Source organism: Tursiops truncatus, chromosome 9 (genome assembly GCF_011762595.2).
Source record: "Tursiops truncatus isolate mTurTru1 chromosome 9, mTurTru1.mat.Y, whole genome shotgun sequence".
Lineage (NCBI taxonomy): Eukaryota > Metazoa > Chordata > Mammalia > Artiodactyla > Delphinidae > Tursiops > Tursiops truncatus.
In genome coordinates this window covers 97,748,028-97,768,485 of record NC_047042.1, presented here as the reverse complement: position 1 = coordinate 97,768,485, position 20,458 = coordinate 97,748,028, and the positions used below count along the sequence as shown (strand labels likewise).

The window sequence follows — 20,458 nt, the reverse complement described above, 5'->3', positions numbered from 1 at the left end:
TGTTTAATTTTCCTTAGGTGACTTTGTTGAATTTTCCTTTGGTTGTCCTGCAAGTGTTGTCCTCCAATCTTTGATCTCTAACTAGAAAGGAAAAAGCAGGCCTTGATGACTGGGAACTGACTGGGTGCTCACAGTCAGGTCCTGGTGTTCTGTTGAACACACGCCAATTCACAGGACACATCAGGCAAAGTCACTCTGACCCTGATGTGGTGAGGCAAAGATGCCGTCCTCCACAGTCATGTCTTACTCCAGACAAAAGAAATGTCCAAAACACAAAAATGACCAAGCTACCCTTTCCTGCCCAATACACATAACTGTTCCATCTTTACCAACTATGGCTTTAGTCCTGTTTTGTTTCTATTGCCGTCTAGATAAAAATATTAAGATGTCTAATCACAGAAATACCCCTGTTTCCTGACAGCTCCAATTCTGAGCAAACTCCTGCTTCTTTGAACCCTCCCTCAAATAACTGAACACAAACCCAAGTCCTATAAGAAGCTCTTCTGCCACCCTGAGATCCCTCAGTTCTCCAGGGGCTACCTGCCTTGCTACAAGGAATCAAAAACCCCAAATTCGTTCTCATACAGACAGGTTCCTAGAGGTCAATGCTGTGATGTATTTACCGACTGGAGGTTCCATTAATATTCATCTGAGAGGCTTAATGCCTCTGATGGGAAACCCTCACCGCACTGTGAGTGGGCACATTTGAAAGCCTTCGTGTCTCTAGCTGTCTGAGGTCCCACACCACCCCTGGCTGGCAGGATGCTCATGCTGAACTGAGCTCCGATATTTTGTTGAGGTCCTTCCTTCCATTTTTGGAGTTTTTCCTCTCTCCTTTTCTCCCTGCTTCTTTCTTTCTTTCTTGTTGTCTCCCTCCACTTCCACCTCCTTTCCTGCCTTTAGGAATAAGGTTATCAATGACTTTTTGATTATCTGATCAGATATTGATTGTTATTTGGTGAAACTGTTTTCTAGTCTCCTAGTATCTGTTCTTATGCTCTGTCTGCGTTGGGTGGTATTTGTCTATAAGAGGAAAAGTCCATGGGGAGATGCTGGGCACCAGCCAGGTCAGTCTTTGCTGAGCCAGCTCTGGGGGCTGAGTTCAGAATGTCTTCGGGTAAACTCTGACTTTGGCACTATTTCAAAACCTTATGAGAAACCTCCATGCTGTTCTCCACAGTGGCTGTATCAATTTACATTCCCACAACAGGGCAAGAGGGTCCCCTTTTCTCCACACCCTCTCCAGCATTTATTGTTTGTAGATTTTTTTGATGATGGCCATTCTGACTGGTATTAGGTGATACCTCATTGTAGTTTTGATTTGCATTTCTCTAATGATTAGTGATGTTGAGCATCCTTGCATGTGTTTGTTGGCAATCTGTATATCTTCTTTGGAGAAATGTTTGTTTAGGTCTTCTACCCATTTAGGGATTGGGTTGTTTGTTTTTTTGTTATTGAGCTGCATGAGCTGCTTGTATATTTCAGAGATTAATCCTTTGTCAGTTGCTTCGTTTGCAAATATTTTCTCCCATTCTGAGGTTGTCTTTTCGTTTCATTCATAGTTTCCTTTCCTGTGCCAAAGATTTTAAGTTTCATTAGGTCCCAATTGTTTATTTTTGCTTTTATTTCCATTTCTCTAGGAGGTGGGTCAAAAAGGATCTTGCTGTGATTTATGTCAGAGTGTTCTGCCTATGTTTTCCTCTAAGAGTTTTATAGTGTCTGGCCTTACATTTAGGTCTTTAATCCATTTTGAGTTTATTTTTGTGTATGGTGTTAGGGAGTGTTCTAATTTCATTCTTTTACATGTAGCTGTCCAGTTTTCCCAGCACCACTTATTGAAGAGGCTGTCTTTTCCCCATTGTATATTCTTGCCTCCTTTATCAAAGCTAAAGTGACTATATGTGTGTGGGTTTATCTCTGGGCTTTCTATCCTGTTCCATTGATCTCTATTTCTGTTTTTGTGCTAGTACCATACTGTCTTGGTGACTGTAGCTTTGCAGTATAGTCTGAAGTCCAGGAGCCTGATTCCTCCAGCTCCATTTTTCTTTCTCAAGATTGCTTTGGCTCTTCAGGGTCTTTTGTGTTTCCATACAAATTGTGAAAGTTTTTGTTCTAGTTCTGTGAAAAATGCCATTGGTAGTTTGATAGGGATTGCACTGAATCTGTAGATTGCTTTGGGTAGTAGTGTCATTTTCACAATGTTGATTCTTCCAATCCAAGAACATGGTATATCTCTCCATCTGTTTGTGTCATCTTTAATTTCTTTCATCAGTGTCTTATAGTTTTCTGCCTACAGGTCTTTTGTCTCCTTAGGTAGGTTTATTCCCAGCAACCCCACTACTGGGCATATACCCTGAGAAAACCATAATTCAAAAAGAGTCATGTACCACAATGTTCATTGCAGCTCTATTTACAATAGCCAGGATATGGAAGCAACCTAAGTGTCCATGGACAGATGAATAATAAAGAAGATGTGGCACATATATACAATGGAATATTACTCAGCCATAAAAAGAGATGAAATTGAGTTATTTGTAGTGAGGTGGATGGACCTATAGTCTGTCATACAGAGTGAAGTAAGTCAGAAAGAGAAAAACAAATGCCGTATGCTAACACATATATATGGTATCTTAAAAAAAAAAGGTTCTGAAGAACCTAGGGGCAAGTCAGGAATAAAGATGCAGACATAGAGAATGGACTTGAGGACATGGGTGGGGGGAAGGGTAAGCTGTGATGAAGTGAGAGAGTGGTATGGACATATTTACACTACCAAATGCAAAATAGATAGCTAGTGGGAAGCAGCCACATAGCACAGGGAGATTAGCTCGGTGCTTTGTGACCACCTTTGTGAGGAGATATGGGGATATATGTGTACATATATCTGATTCACTTTGTTATAAAGCAGAAACTAACACACCACTGTAAAGCAATTATACTCCAATAAAGATGTTAAAAAACAAAAAACAAAACCGTATAGGAACATCCTCATTAGTCTTGTCTCTGTGTTCCTGAGACTGCCTTGTTCAGTCTTCCAGGAATCAGAAGGTATTGTCTGGTCTCTGATTGTCGACTGGGCTTTAGCCAAGTCCTGAAGGCAGGCGGCTGCATCAGCACTGGCCTTTGGGAGCACTGCAGTTCTCACAGTGTCTCATGGACATAAACCATGCATTTCCTCTGGGATAAACACCTGCTTTCCCACATCATCTTAATTTATATGCTTCTCTCTCTAACTGGCAGTTTCACCAGGAATAATTTGAATTGCAGTGGCTGCTTTGGGGAACTCTGGACATGAACAAAATTGTTCATTTGAGAGATGCCTTAGAACGCAAAGGGAAGAAGCAGCAGGAGATTATCCCATCTGTCTAAAAAAGAGAGAGCATTTTGGTTTTTGTAGATACCTCTCTCCTACATTTCTGTACTGTGAAGATTAATTTAAAATATGCTGCTTGATAAAATTTTCAAGGCCCAAATAATTACCTAAACCAGTTGTAATAACTATCTTTTGCGTATAAATATACGTCAAAATGGGTTTTCTTGAATCTAAACGTTTATCTTCTCTTCTTGCAGAGGAAGGCTATTTGTTGTTTACAGTGATAATTTCTTAAGTGTCTGAAGTTGGCCCCTCTCACTCCTTCTATCTCTTTCCCCCTCTTCTTCTCTCTCTTGATAAACTTCAAAAATTAATTAATCAAAATAATCATCCTGTCATTATGGGTGCACTTTAAGAATTTCTATTTCAGACTGTCAAAAATACCTAAAAGACAGAAAGAAAAATATTAAGCGATTTGTGTTTCTTTTGTGGACACTGAAAACTGTATTTACAAAATATCCTGTTACTATTGTTACAAGATAAGAAGAAAAGGCTCATTTCCAGTAAAAGAAGAGCATTGAGCATTATTTAGAGTCTTTAAAATTTAGTTTACCATATAAAAATAACATCAGCACAACAATTTGGTTTATACAAGACTGGGGTCAAATTTCTTATGATTTAAAGTTTCTAAATTTCCCACATTGTTTTTATGAGTTACTTAAATCATCACTGTTTCCATAACTTATTTAAAATGTATGCATACACTCACATAATTGTATTCAGCTATGTGAGAAGGTAATCATGAATTTTAAAAAAATGCTTACTTTTGTGAAATTTTACAATGCTATATGTCAGAAGGATTCATTATTTTAGTAAAAATTGTAATTGCTTCATTCTTAACTAAGATTAAGACCTTTGATAAACAGTCATTAATTAATAATCACTGTTACCTAGACAATTTACAAGAATGAAACAGATACAAAATAAAAGCTTTTATGCTGAAACTGTTTTTAAGTAACACAAAGATTCGATTCTCCACCCTATAAAGGGAAAGATGATAGGTTTTAATTCATTCAAAATTGTTACAAGAGCTCTACTTTTTACCAAAATTGATAACCAGAAAGTGAGTTCATCTTTCTATGTTAATTATACATAAAGGTAATAATGCTAAATTATTATTTTGAGGTGAGTTATATATAAGCTTAATAATGTTTAATTAGGTAGAGCTTAATGAGTATATTTTTAAATGAGAGAATAAAAACAATAACTTTTTTTGACTAAAAAATTATTTTTATGCCTTTTTGCAGAGATGGGTGCCAGTGTGTCTTTTGAGAATGGAGAGGTTGGGATAAAAGCCATGGCTGAGAAAGCTGCTTAGGTTGTTTTGGGGTAACGGAGGCATGGCACAGACTTAGAACAGTGGGACACACCTTCTGCTCTTTTTTTCCCTCTCTGGACCAAAGGGCCTTAGATCCTAAACCTGAAACTTGGAAGCATGGAGAATCCTAATGTGAACTCGACCTTCAGTCACGTCAAGCCGTGCCTTCTCCTCTTTCACAAACATCTAGGCTGCTTGTAGGCCTTTTTAGAATCTGTCAGAAACGAGAGGATGAAAAATGTGAGATGGAAATCCTCACCCATCTTGCCAGTGATGTTTTGTACTTTTGGGTGAAACCTGCAGCTGTATCTCAAAGGTTAATAAGGCATTTCCGGAATTGGCTACAGGCCGATTCCCAACCCGTTTCCTTGTTTATCCTCAATTTGTTGAGTGTCTTTGACCACCTACTGTGCCAAGTTCTTTACATCTATTATCATTAACTTTTAAAAAAAGTTTGTTGGAGTCTAGATGATTTAAAATGTTGTGTTAGTTTCTGCTGCACAGCAAAGTGAATCAGTTATACACATACATACTGATAACAAGACCCTAAAACCCAGAGACAGAACCACATACCGGGAGTCATCTTGCTGGTCAGGCCGTCGGTTTGCAAGTCAAGCCAGGTTCTATCTGACTTCAGTATGGCAATTTTCTTTTTCACTATTTTATGCTGCCTTCAGTGTCACAGAGAAAATATCACGTTAAGGACAGGTTTGTGTTTGTGCAAGTCCGTGCAAGTGTGTATGTGTGTCCGCATGCTTGCATCTGTGTGTGTGTGTGTGTGTGTGTGTGTATGTGTGTATTGAGATGGTGGTGAAGAGTTATAACGAACTAGACCAGTTAATTCAAGTTCAGTTAGTGGATTTTTGTCACTTTTTCTTAAATATTTTTGTCAATCATAGTGGCCATACAACTGTGCTCCATCAAAAAATCTCTACTCACACCAGAATTTGGGGGAAATTTTATGAAAATAAAAAAAGAAAGTTTGCCAGTGTAGACATCTCAGGCAACGATAGCCATCTGCCACTTGCTAGCCCAGAGCGTTCCATCTGTTATATGCTTCACATCAACCAGAGAGGGGGCCCAGTGTGGTGTAGACACACACCGGGAATAGATGCTGGGGTTCTGGGAGAAGGATGGGAAAGCAGCTAGATGGTCTTCTCTGGTCCACTCAGGAAGTGTTTGGTCTGTAGGTGGTGGCCAGGGTGCCCTGCGGCATCCTCTGCTTCACCAGCTAGTCCACCCTCAGATGAGGTCGAATCTGCCCACTCAAGAGTCTCCAAAGGCAGAGCAAGAGCTGACTAACATGATCTTATAACCACTGTCTTCTCCCTTCTCCAGGCTGAAGGCACGAAACTTCCCTTTTCTTTTTGGAAGCAGTTCTTTGTCACCTAAGCTGTGCTTAATGGCGACTCACTGTCACTATAGCATCAAATGTATCACTGCAAACATGTTACATCAGAGGCACGTTTGTTTGGTTTTTTTTTGCGGTACGCGGGCCTTTCACTGTTGTGGCCTCTCCCGTTGCGGAGCACAGGCTCCGGACGTGCAGGCTCAGTGGCCATGGCTCACGGGCCCAGCCGCTCTGCGGCACGTGGGATCTTCCAGGACCGGGGCACGAACCCGTGTCCCCTGCATCAGCAGGCGGACTCCCAACCACTGCGCCACCAGGGAAGCCCAGAGGCACATGTTTTCATCAGTTAAAACCCATCAGCTTTAACCTATTTTGAACTTCAGATGAAACGTAGAACTTGTAGAAATTTGGACTTTCTACGCTGTGACTATAAGTAATCTGAAGACCTAAACCGGTTTGAATACAAAACTCTAGCAGTTTGTTTTCCTGATCCACAGCCTTCAGTAAATTTCATTTGACCCTAATAGCCCAACTGGGTACGCTTGCCTTCGTCGTCCCGGGCAAGAGGAGAGAAAAATCTTCCTTTTCAACTCTCTTACTTATAGAATTTTGTAAACTTCCTTTTCTGAAAACCTGTCCTTTGCAAGAAAATGACTTTGCTCCTGGGTTTTCCTGGTCCGAACCGCTGCCGACCTCGGATATGTTTATTTATTTATTTTTTCTTCTAGGACTAAAACATGAAATGTTAATGTTACTGCTGTTGGAGTTTTCTTTGCCATCCAGGTGCCACTCCTGGTGTGGTGAGAGGGGAATAAAATTCAGCGCTGCTTCTCCTGAGATGTCAAAGGCTGTTTTTTTTTTTTTTTTTTATGTGTGTGTGTGTGTGTGTTCTTCTCCTGATCTTTAGAATTTCCTACCTCAACTCAAAGTTACTTACCTACTTCTTTTATTACTGCTAACTGCCCTTTCTAATTCAGCCTGTGGTGAATTAAGTACGGCCTCTCAATACCAGGCCACGGCTCCCTGTACCTTGAGGAGATCTCTAAATACTGGACGGTCTCACAGCCCCGTCTCCACAGGACTCAGCACCACCAGGATACTTACATCCCAGGATCTGCATTCGTATAAATGTACAGTGTGACTTGTGCTTGTCGATTTCATGAAAAGAAGCTAAAAAAGATACCGAGGAAACACCAAAGCCATTTCAAGTAACAATTCTCCTTTGTGCAACTACGAAAGTAGTATCCTCGTGGGTATAAACCCCAAAAGGCTGATAGAAAAGCTTCTCTGAACTGCAATGATTGATGGTCCTCAGAGACGGGGAAAGCACTGCAAGCTGACATGTTTATCGCTTGCATTTGGAGGCAGGATAGCGCTGGGGAAGGGCTCTGCAGAGAAGTGAGCCTGAATGCCAGTTTGAGTGATGGGTCTGACATACGAAACTGGAATGGGCCCCCATTACAGTGGGAAACGAACCCCTGCTTTAATGAATCCACAGCAGTAATTTAGTGTATAGATTCCATCTGCGTGGAACACGGGACGTGGCAGGGTTGTCTATTGCTCACACCTGTGGAATGCAGGCTCTAAAACCTGATGCTGTCATTCTTGAATAACAGCATAGAACATGAGTAAGAATTCCCATCCTTGCAAAATGGGTTTAGCTTTCATATTCCTGTCCTTCACAGCGGGAATCAACATACAACGAGCTTTGAAAATAGCAAAAATGTCTTGTGGATTTATTTCCTTTCCTTGGAAGCATTACAAAGAAATATTTAAGGATTAGAATTTGCACAGGAATAGAGCAGTTAATCAGCTTGATTTTCTGTGTCTCTCTTCTCTACTCTGTGACAAAGAGGGCTGGGCTCTGATTTCTAAATGTGAAGATGAAAACTGTTATGTACAATGCTTTTTTAAAAACAAGAAACCCTTTTATCTCAGCTAAAAATTGTTATTTGCTCTTTCCTCTACTTTTTATTTCAAGCTTCAATTTCATTTTCTATCCCCTTAAATACCAAGACCAGATATATACCAGATATATAAAAATGTTACATTATGCAATTACATTGCTATTTTTAAAAATCTAGGATGCTGTGAATACTTAAACGTGTTTTTTATTGATAGAGAAAGGAAATCCACTTATGTCCTACATATAACACTGAAAATAGATTCTAATTATAACATACATTACAAATTTTCATTAATGCCACCTGAATTTTTATCATTATTAAAGGAATTCTCTTCAAAAAACAATGAAGTTTGTCATTAAAGACAGAAATGTCTTTGACAAAAATAACGTGTGCTTTGCAGTGTTTATGAGAAAGTGGGTTCGTCATCCGCAGACATTTCTGCTGCTGATGCCACGCGTGTGTGCAGGGAGGGGGGGCTCTGCTCCCCTACTGCCTCCTCCGAAAGTATCTGTCTGCAGGGCGCCTTGTCCCATAAAGAAGCTCGTCTTGGTGAAGAGGACAAGCGAGGTGTCCAGCCAGCCCCCATCAAGCAGACCCGGCCTGTGGAAGCCGTCCTAGGAGGTGCCACGTGGCAGAGAGCAGAATGTCTGGCTATTCTGGTGCTAAACGGGTTTGCTGAGAGCGTTTCTCTTCTCTTGACTAATCCATGGTGGGTGTGGGTGGGTGGGTGGGTGTGTGTGTGTGTGTGTGTGTGTGTGTGTGTGTGTGTGTGTGTGTGTGTGTGTGTGTGTGTGTGTGTGTGTGTGTGTGTGTGTGTGTGTGTGTGTGTGTGTGTTTAACTCATCCTTTTGCTTCCAAGAATGGCTGGAAGCGAGGGGAATCTAGCATGCATCAGAGTTTTATGAGCTGGGTGAATGAGGGTGGGTGAAAATAACCATAAATTGGTATGTATTGGCTGTACCCACGTAGGGGACAGCTTCAAGTCTTTGTTATTTCACCCCGGGGGTAGGAATCTGTATAAACACCCTCACAGTCCATCCCTCTCTCTACCCCCATCACCCTTGGCAACCGCAAGTCTGATCTCAACTATTACATGTACAGGGATAAACAACAAGGTCCTACTCTGTAGCACAGGGAACTGTAGCCAATCTGCTGGGATAAACCATAATGGAAAAGAATATATTAAAAAAGAATGTGTGTATGTGTATAACTGAGGCACTTTGCTGTACAGCAGAGACTGGCACATTATAAATCAACTACACCTCAAGTGAAAAAAAAAGAAAACACAAACCCTCGCAAGGACTGTACCTGGTACATGTCATAGAGACATGTAGTCTTTTCATTCAGGTCACCTTGCATGCAGAGAGCAGAGTAGCTCTGCTCCTGAAAGCACAAGTCTGGGCCAGCATCCACCCGCTTCTCCCCACTCTTTAGCCCCCTCAGCCTTTTCCCAGGAGAGATTTGTTGTCTCTCCTCCACACCCCATGATGGCTATTTAAGTGCAGCTCTGGAGGGCACAGTGACCTTCCAGGAACTTGGGGACAGCTGAGTTTTTTGGAAGTACTGAGCTGATAGAGTCCTATTAGGGCACCTGGTATGGAAAATGCTGCAGCTTTGGGGGATGTAGACAATCAAAGGGAGACAGGCACAGGAGAGAGATCCCCTCACTCTCCGTTCAGCTCTCCTTTCAATATACACAGTAGGGCTTTTTTCCTTCTTTTATTGCAGAAGAAGGTATTTTAATCTGCTCTTATCAAAAAGTCAAAATAAAATGAACAGGAAGTTTAAAAACAGGTCCCTATGCCAACTGCAAGCATATAGTGGTTGTACAAGAAATATCTGCTAAACTTAATTGAATTGTGGCTTAATGAGTCATTTCTCTGAACCTCAAAAGTGTTCAATTTTTGTGGAAAGGTTTTGCAGATACCTCAGATGAACAGGCTCTGATTGACTTTTTGGGAAATGTAGCACAGAAACGACTGCAACACTTTTCAAAAATAGATAAGGACTATTAAGAAACATAACCAGAACAGAGCCACAGAATATGCAAAACCAATTTAATTATTAGCGTGAAATTTCCCTCTTAACTTAATTTAATAGAATTACATTATCTTAAAGAGGATATATGTATATTTGTTAAAAACAGTCGCTTTAGGATTAAGATGATTATAAACGTGAGTCAGGCAAAGGAGGCCCCACACAGCACACGGCGTGAAATGGAATCACTTAATTGGCGGCATGCAGCTTGCCACTGATGGTAACCAGGCAGAGCTGTGAAGCTCGTGTAATTATGAGCAAAGCTGAACAGCTGTTTTTCTTTATTGATGTCTACCTTTTTCCTATAATGACTATTCAAATTTAGCTTCTTGATTTTTTTTTCCCTCAGCAAAATAAGGCTGCAGTATTATCCAGCGATAAAAAGGAATGAGCTATCAAGACACGAAAAGACATGGAGAATCTTTAAATGTCTATTGCTAAGTAAAAGAAGTCCATCTGAAAAGGTTAGGATTCCAATTACATGACATTCTGGAAAAGGCAAAACTATGGAGACAGTAAGAAGATCAGTGGCTGCTGGGGGTAGGGGGTGAGGAGGAAAGTATAGATGGAACACAAGGGATTTTTAGACTAAACTATCCTAATGATACTGCAATGGTGGAGACTAGTCATTCACTACACACTTATCAAAATCTGTAGACTGTACAACACAAAAAGTGAAGCCTAATGTAAACTATGGACTTCAGTTAATAATACTGTATCAACATTTTGTCATCATTATATGAAACCTGCTAGGCTGTGGAAAGTATATAACACCAACGATAATTATGGTGTAGCAAGACATTAATAACGGGGGAAACTATGTATGCATGTGGGGAAGGGTGAGCAGGTATATGGGACTTTCTGTTCTTTCCCTTTAATTTTTATGTAAACCTAAAATTGCTTTAAATAATAAAGTCAATTAATTACATTTTTAAAAAAGTCAGTAAAATCAAACTTTCAAACTATTAAGCCACACGATAGTAAGTCATTTGCAAGACTAGGTCACTTTGTTTTAAATTAATAACATGACCCCATTTGTACCTGATATTGCCATTAATTTGATATTAATTAATTAAAATTAAATAACCTTACTATTAAAAGAAGCACTAAACGTGTTTACTTGTTTTAGGCTTTGATTCCTATAACTCGTAGTAAGAAAAATCAATAAAAACTTAATGTTTTAGAATATGCTTAATAATTAGTCCCACAAAAATTAATTTATGCGTATGGTCTGTGTTGAGCCTGTTCTTATTGATTGAATTTTCTTTCCTCTCTGCCTTCTATTGCACCTCCCATATTAACTAGAAATTTGAAATCAGGCCCGTCTGTGTGTGTGTCTCTATATCAGGGTGCCAGACAGCCTGGAGACCTCTGCTGGCTGCAAATGATGAGGACACTAGATCAGCCCTGGGAGATGGAGGGGAAGGGGAAGGAGAGAGGAGAGCAGAAAGTTATCAGGGATTGACACGATCCTCTATTTGAACTGTCAAATAAATACATTATGTGTATCTCCCAGGGCCTTTCTCATTCATAAAACAAGCACAGACAGTAAACAGACAAGCCAGCACAGAAAGACTCACCCTGAAGTCCCGGCCCCACCACTTACTTGCTATATGACCTGGCACATGTCACTTAAATTCTCTGTGCCTCTCTCCTCATCTATCAAGTGGGGGTTTGAGTAGGAACCCACCTGCAAGGTGAATTAGTAAGCTCAGCAGACATTGCTCCTCCCTGTATCTGTCTAGGTACTGTAGCCGAGACTGAAGGGCAATCTGTTAAATAAAGTTGATGCTAGTGACAAAGAAAAATGGAAGAGTGCCTTCTTCCTGATCCAGGACTTTGCTTTATCCTCTGAGCTCATACTTCAAATGCTAATTCCTCCTGGACATTTAAGATGGAATTATAGCTTGAGAATAAATTTACCTGGGAAAAGTAGTGTGAATTACAAATTAAAAATCATTGAAAGTTTCTTTGAGAAGATTAGCTTCCTTACATAAGTAAACTTTGTTTTTAATAGCTACATTTAAAAGCAGAAAAAAACTTAGACCATAGTCTATCTGTCTTATTTCCAGAGCATGGAGGTGTCACCATTAAAATGTAGCCACGCTTGCTGGCAGCAAACATAATGGTCACATGAAATATCTGTTGTGAACATTTAATGCTCTTTTAAACAGCAGGATTATTCACATCCTTCCAATTTTTAAGAGACGAATAACTCTTCCAAGCAAATATTTGTATTTCTATGGCTTCTCTGTGCTTTCTTCAACTACGATAGAAAAGTCTGCAGGGAGGTCAGCCTTCCCAAACGTGGCCATAAGGCTGCTGGGGGATTCTCTAAAGCACAAACGTATTTGGCTAAATCTGCTTCTTCTGTCCACCCTTCATTCTGTTTTTCTATTTTGTCCTTCAGTGTATTCAAATGAAGGATAGCCTGATTTCTTTCCATCCCAATGTGCTAATCTTCAAGGTCTCCAGCGTTTAAATTCTAGCTCATGAATAAGATTATGCAAGCGATCTTCATAGCTCAGACTCCTTTCCCCAGAATACACCATGTTCTCCTTCCCTGGGTCGTAAGATAAAGCACTGCTCAGTGGCAGTTAATCTTTGTGCTGCATGAAGCATCGTGAGATGTCACAGACCAGGAGGAAAAGATCCAGTTCTACCAGGTAACCTCAGCTGGACCTGTTACTCTGTTCCATTGAGCAATGATGACTCTCATCTTAACCTCCATGGGTATCATATGTGATAATAGTTATGATGGGCTTTTAAAACTGCAACGTGCCCTACAACTATAATGTATCATCACAGTTATGTGATGGGGGTTAAATATAATACAGTCGATTCTCAATATTCACAGTATTTATGTTTTCTATAGTAAGTGCAAACACCGAATTAGCAAATACCGAACCGTTGCTCTCAGGGGAAATACAGGGCAAGGTTCCTGCGAGCCTCTGGTCACAGCATTTCATCAACCAATCAATACCTAACCTCGTTTTATGTGTGTTTCTGTTTAAAGACACCTTATTTGACATATGTTGTTGATTCACTAACATGAAACTCGCGGCCAAAAGCACTGTAACTCATGCTTGAATGAGGCTTATTTAATCCACATACTTTGTCTGTGAAGCACAAAGCCTTCTTGCACTTAAGAACAACAGACGGCACTTCAGTACTTCATTTGGGGCCATTCTGAACAGGGAAATCACTAATAAAAAGCCCCCAAATGCAAAAGGACGTGGCACTAAATAGACCATGAAAATGACAGTTGTTCACAGTGTGAGAGCTGAAACGAGACGGCAGCGTTGCCTTGTCCCCCTCAGCTGGAATGTGGGCGTTGGTGACAAATATTTTGCTGCTCTGCACATCTCTGCAAATGACCACAAAAGCACCACTAGCAGATCTTAACAAGTAGGTGAATTTGCAAATATGAAATCTATGAATAATGACGACTGACCACGTGAATATAAGAAGTTAAATTTTCTGTGTCTTCTGGAATACTTCTGAATATTATAATAGAAGAATTTTGGCTTTCAGAGTGTTTGCTTATTCAGAAATAATTGGGTATGCAAATATACCCTGTATGTCAAAAACAGGTGAGCTGAAGATTTGGGACAAAAATAGATTCCCTGCTTTTGACAATCTGGTTTAACCAAATACTAAAAATGTCATAAAAACAGAACTTATGTTCTCTCACTGAATTTCAATAATAAATGCCTTTTTTGGTTTGTTTTTGTTAATGAAAAATAATTTAATTTTGTAAAAGAAAGGTGGAGATGTGATGGTACCAATTTGTCTTCAATTGAACATTTCCCAAAGTTTTCAGTGCTCATTTAATTCCTTGTTTTTATGAGTGACTTGGTATTGAGGTCAGACTTCCCTTTATTTTTTATTAATTAAAAGTCAAAGACTAGATGTAGTAACACTGCCTAAGATGTACTGAGCACTTACTATGTAGCAAGCGCTGCGATAGTGCTTTACATTCATCATACCATTTTTAATCTTCATAGCAAAGCATGTGACATCAGTACTGCTATTACCCACAGTTTATAATTAAGAAAACCGAAGCTCAGATATGCAGGGAACCTGCTGTAGCTCCTTTAGCAGATAGGACAGCTGATCCCAGGTGTCTGACGCCGGAGCCTGCGTTCCTAGCCTTTACTCTTCGAAATCTCCACTTCCAGCCTAAACTTTATTAAAAGATTTGCTTTTGCAGCTGTCTTATCTGGATGTTTAGAGTGTGTCTTTTGATTATGCTGCTGTCATTATCAATTGTATTTGTTAAAGACACATTTGGGTGACAAGGGAAGATGATCACGCCGCCGAGAGTGTGTTATTTTGGAAAGGATATTGAACGAACCTGCCATATGAGATCTTGGCCCAGTCATTTAATCTCTGTGAGCATCGTTTTCCTCAGCTGTGATATGATGAGGTTTAAATACATTATATCCTAGACACTTCTATGATTCTATGAAGGTAATGATGATGAAAAAAAAAACCCAATGGATTTCTAAGAATGAAAGTTATTAATGCAATTAAAAAAGAATGCCAAGCTAACTCACGGGACAAATTCCATCTAAACAGAAGGCCTCCCTCAGCCTTGAGAAGATTTTGGACATTAAGACTATGTTAAATGTTCTTTAGGACGTGAAAAATTAGATATAATTGCATCTCTTCAGTTTTAATATTATTTCTTGCCTACCACTTAAATAAGCTTTCTCATCAGTGTTTTACTGCTTCTTTAATCATTGTAATAAAAGCCGAAGGCAACTGAGAAGAAATTTCAATTAACTATTTGCCATTTGTTCATTCATCAATTTTGACGCATTCAACGCAGGAGGCAGAGGGGAATCACAGGGCGACGACCTGCTCTCAGGGATTCTCTCTAAAGGAGCAGCAGACAGTTCAATCCACCACATTTTCCTCTGTCTCCATTTAAAGAAATGCATTCTGTTAATCATTCCCTTCAATCACACCTCTAAAAGAACTACCGGATTCTAAGCTGTAGATAAATATTTAATTCCCGTGCATTTCCCAATCTCTGCTGGCGAAGGCAGGAAAGTCGGGCATGAACAGGAGATGATGGTGTGATCACTGCACGTCCCTCCTCCTTGCCCATCAACCTTCTGCAGCGTCTCAGGCACCAGCTCCTCGTGGACACTTACTAAACACCACGCCATGAATAAACAACTCCAGAGAACAGTGTGGATTAGATCCTCTTTTACCTCGATCACTTCTTTAAAATGGAAATTGGTATTGAGGTAACTGCTGAATCACACGCAGTTACAGAAATAAGAGAGATACCTTGTATATTTTGCCAGTTTTCCTCAAAGGAAACATTTTGCAAAACTATTGTAGAATGTCACAATCAGGATACTGAGATGGATACAATTCACTGATGGTACTCAAGACTTTGTACGTGTGTGTGTGTATGTGTGTATTTAATTCTATATAAGTGGATCACCTGTGCAGGCTGTCTATTCACCACCACAGTCAGATATTGAACAAATCCGACTGTAAGAATCCCTCGTGTTGCCCTTTTATATCCACAGCCCCTCTGGCCTCTCTTTACCCCTCCCTCGCACCCGTCGCCAACTGCCGGCAACCGCTAATCTGTCCTCTATTTCTAAAATTCTGTCACTTCAAAAATGTCATGTAAATGGAATCAGTAGGTGTGCAACCTTTCGGGATTGGATTTTCCCTCCGAATAACTCCCTGGAGATCTATCCAAGTGGTTTTGTGTCTCAATAGTTTGCTCCTTTCTTTACTGAGCAGTACTCCATGGCATGGAGACACTGCTTGTATTATTTTCCAGTGGAGCTGCATTCTTTTCTCTTTTGCCTTTCTGAATAATGACCGGGTCCAAGTCAACCCAAGACACCATCTGCCTGCAGAAGGAGTGCAGGCAGAGGTGGGAGGAGGGAGGGTTACTACAGGTAATGTTCAGTTTCTGACATGTGTCATGGGACCATGCATCCACGGAATACTCTGCAACGTGTCCAGAACAGAAGTCTTACTTTTTATCCCCTGGTTCCCAAACCACTTCTCACCCAATGCCATTCTCAGTAAATAGTACCACCATGTACCCAGTTACCCAGGCCAAAATCTTGGGGAGCCGTCTTTTATCTTTTTTTCACCTACCACCCAATCTATCACCAAATACTGTGGGCTCTTCCTTCAACATATTCCTTTTCCAAATGCTTCTCCACTGCTGCCACGGTAACTGTTTTGGCGCAAGACAAACTGTTTTGCGCCGTCTCTCACCGGGGCTCTACAGCTGGAACTTTGCTGCTCTCCTCCTGCCCTTTCCCATCCACCCCTGCGCTAGTTAGCACAGCACCCGGCAGCTGGAATGATGCTCCTAACAGCTCAGTCGGATCCAAGCCACCTGCTTCTTCCCACCTCACCTCCACAATGGTCTTCAAGCTGCTGTCTAGCTGCTGGCTAAGGCTCTACCTTCGTCTTTCTGTCCTGTCATCATCGTGGTCTAGCTACCCCAGCTTTCTTGCTATTCCTTGAACAAGCCGAGCACAGGCCTCCACCTCAGCCTCCCAGCCTGGGCATCGCCCTCCACGCTTCCTGGGACACTTCCCCTCCCGCTGTGCACACGCTGCTGCCCTCACTTCATTTAGGCCTCTGCTTAAACGCCACCTCCTCCTACCTTCTCCGAGAGGACTTCCCCGAATCCTCCTTTATTTTTCTTCACAGCATTTACCGCTAGCTAACATCATATTACACAATTATTTTCTCAGCCTTTGTTCATGCCCACTGGAACACATGCTTCATAAAGGCAAGGGCTTTTTCTGTTTTATTCATTGTTTCATTGCTATCGCTTGGCATATGTAAGGGTTCAATATACTTTTGAGTGAATTTCCCCAAATTCCTTTACCCATAAATTTTTTTTTTTTTTTGCAGTACGCGGGCCTCTCACTGTCGTGGCCTCTCCCGTTGCGGAGCACAGGCTCCGGACGCGCAGGCTCAGCGGCCATGGCTCAGGGGCCCAGCCGCTCCGTGGCATGTGGGATCTTCCCAGACCGGGGCACGAACCTGTGTCCCCTGCATCGGCAGATGGACTCTCAACCACTGCGCCACCAGGGAAGCCCTACTCATAGCTTTTAAGCCATGAAGGACTAAGCAAAGCAGGTCACAGTGTTCTCCTGTGACACAGAGACAGTACCTACCCTTCCAGCCAACATGGGGAAGACACGAAGCTATTTCTTAGTCGCAGGAGAATTTGGTGACAGGGAGCATGGCAGATTGCATCCACGCCCCCTCCCCCAGCCCTCTCTCCCTCCCCGTCACTTGCTGTTTCTCCGACTGAAGAAGCAAGAGTTTATTTCTCTTCTTGACTCTGGATTTGGTCAAATGGCTTAATTCGGACAATGGCATGCTAGTGGGAGTGGCAAGACCAAAAGCTTGAAAAGTGCTCACCCGACCGGGCTGCTGTCTGTGTCTCTGCCACTGGCTTGAGATGAATACGCCCGTGTAACCCTACAGCCCCGGAGGAAGACGACAGGTGTATCACAGAGCCCTCAACTCTTAACTGCCCTGCAGGTCAGTGAGGAGGAGTGACTGTTGGAACTGCTTGTCATCTGGCACTACCTGGTAGAATAGGTAAAAGCAAGGCTTTATTTTTAAGCCCAAGAAGACTACGAGAAAAGAGACCCAGAGGGAGAGAGAAGAGCTGAGCTTTGCCCGGAGAGCAGGCAGTGCTCACAGAGGGTGAGGAGAGGCCTGAGGCTGAGAGCTCCTGCCCAGCTTCCCCACGTGGGGCTCTGGGAGGAGCCTGCCACGTAGGGGGCTCTGCACCACCCTGGGGCAACCTGGCCTCGTCAAGAGAGGGGAGAAGAGTGAGCAGATGTGTCTCTGGCTCTCCAGCCCTTCCCTTGTGAGGAGTAAACCCTGAGAGGAAGCCCATGACTCCACCACGGGGCTGCTGTGGGGAGGCTGCCATGGGGAGCGGGGAGGACATGACAGAGACTCGGGGCTCTGTCCCCTCCAGTGAGGGACAGAAGCAGCAAAGGGAGTGATAGCAGATGCTCTCTGGGAGCATTGCCTCAGTCAAGGAGGGACTCGAAGTTCATCAACCTCAGATCTTAGCATCCAAGGCCAGACAAGCACGCAGGGACCAGGTGGACACAGGACACCGGGCTGGAGGCCAGCAGATGGCAGATCTTGCAAACTCAAGGAAGGACCAGCAATGATCTGGGTCCCTCCCTGTGATGATGCTAAAAAGAACATTTAAGCTACAACATCTCGCTGCCCACCCCCTTCTATGTTCCACACACCTACACACATGTGTACAGAAGGAAGCAGGGGACAGGGAGGGCCACTTGAGAGACTAAGCGTCTTCGTTCCGGAGGGACAGAGCACGACAGAAGGCACTGTTGAAACGGCGAGTCAGACTCAGCTGTCAGCCAGGCTGGACACCGTGTACCTGCCCTTGCTACCCTAGAAGGAACGTCAGCTCACCACAGACAAATGAAGACACTGCATTTTCTCTGCACATGCAAGTTGTTTCATGCATGACAATGTGCAACTCTGTTATAACCATAGCAACCTCCAATTTGGTCTCCCTGCAGCCTCTCACTCACTTCCTGTTACGTATTTTCCGCTCTGCAGATGGTGTTATCTTTCTAAAATGTCGACCTGATCAGGTTATTCTCCTGATTAAAAAAAAAGTCCTTCCGTGACCCCCTTTGGCCCCCAAGACAACATTAAAACCTTAGCATGACTTGGGATGGAATCCAGTAATATGGCGACGTCTCTGCCTTCACCTCGGATTCTAAAGACGGCTGACAGCCATCCCCTGAGCTCTGCACTTTCTCTGGTCTGCGGAGCGTGCAGGGTAGGGATGCAGGACGAGCCAGAACTGCTGGGAGTTACTGCTCCTGGCAGCAGCCCTGAGCCAGACCAGGTGCGGATGAGGGGCGAGGCCTGGCTTCCACCTGTTCTGCGCTGTCTCCCGCAGTCCCCCACGGTTCTGAGCTCTGCTTGCCCGCAACGTGAGGGGCCCGATAATGGTCCATTCCTTTCCCTGTTCCATTTCTCCACTGCCCTACTAGTATTTCCTGGGGTCCTTTCTCAAATAAGCTGGTATTCACGTCCTCATCCCCTTGCCACTACTCCACCAAGGGGCTTCTCTCCTGGAACAGGGGCTGGACCTCTGACCGCAAGAGCTCCTCCTGGGAGAACCCGAAACATGATAGGTGACTGTACACTTCATCAACACACTGGGCCACATTTTTAGAGTGAATGTGGGCATTGCTAACGATATACACTTGTCCTGGAATGAGGCAACTGGGCAAAGCAGGACATTTGGTCCCTCCTTATAAAGCCTGTTTTGATATGAACCCAGTTTACGGCTGCTGCATTTTGATCACCTGCTGCTTCTTACCCTAATTTCAACCCTTCTGAATGAAACTGGCTGTGGTTCCTGAAATTTCCCTCACAGCACATTGTGTTTTCAAAGCTGGTCATAATACCGCCCAGCCCACGTGCTCCTTTGCAGTGTGAGCTGGTCACTGAGCCATCAAGAGGCAGAGTCAGCTTCCCCTTTCCTGGAATCTGGGCTGCAGCCCAGATCTGGCCAGTAGCAGCTACTAAAGAGATTGTGTGTGAGCTCTGAGGCTGGGTCTTAGAGACCTCCAGCTTGCACCTTTGCTTCTTCAATGCTCCTTCAAAGAGACCAGCTACCATGAAAGGAGGGAGCCCAGGCAGCCATGAGGTGGAGCCCAGGGCGGGGGCAGGGTGGTGGGGTGGGAGCGGGTGTAGGCGGTTGGCTTGGAGGGGAGAACTGGGGTCCCCCCCACCGGCTGACAGCCCCAGTGAAACTCCTGGGACGCCACGTGACTGAGGCCACTGTGGACCATCCAGTCATTCTTAGGCCCCAGCTGAGACCACGTGAAACAGAAGAGCCATCCAGCCAGGCCACAGGATTGTGTGAAGTAATAAAGTATTGTTGAAGCCGCAGAGTGTTCGGTGGGTTGCTGAACAAAACAGAGAACTGAAAAATCCCTCCTCTCCCTGCCCTCTGCTCCTCCCCGTACCTTTGCCCGGATAACTGTAACTTAGCACTCCGATCTCAGTTTCTATGTCGCTTTCCCTGGTGTGCCTTCCCTCATTTCCCAGACGGGGTTAAGTGCCCTTCCTTCTTGCTCCCAAAGAACCCAGTATTTCCACCTTCCATTTATCCTGCCACCCGTCCTTCCCCTTCGAATTGCCTTTTCATCCTCTGCTGCTCTCTTCCAGTTAGAACCTAAGCCCCTTTAAGAAACTGTGCCTGTCCTGGACACCACTGGTGTTCCAATGACATTTCCAATGCCTGGCGCGTGACAAATGATGACTACATACTTGTTCAGTTATGACTTAATAAAAATAACTAATGTTTATTACACACATACTATGGGGCAGACCCCATGCTACCTGTTAAACATGTGTTATTTTGTTGAATCCTGTAAAGCAGGGACCTTTACTAT

General features: G+C 42.9%; 1 protein-coding gene across 1 annotated transcript in view; it reads right to left on the bottom strand.

Moving 5' to 3' along the window:
* The window catches only part of CNTNAP2 (contactin associated protein 2), a 982,287-nt gene that overhangs the window by 103,202 nt on the left and 858,627 nt on the right, over positions 1–20,458 (bottom strand). The gene's annotated exons all lie outside the window — the stretch shown is intronic.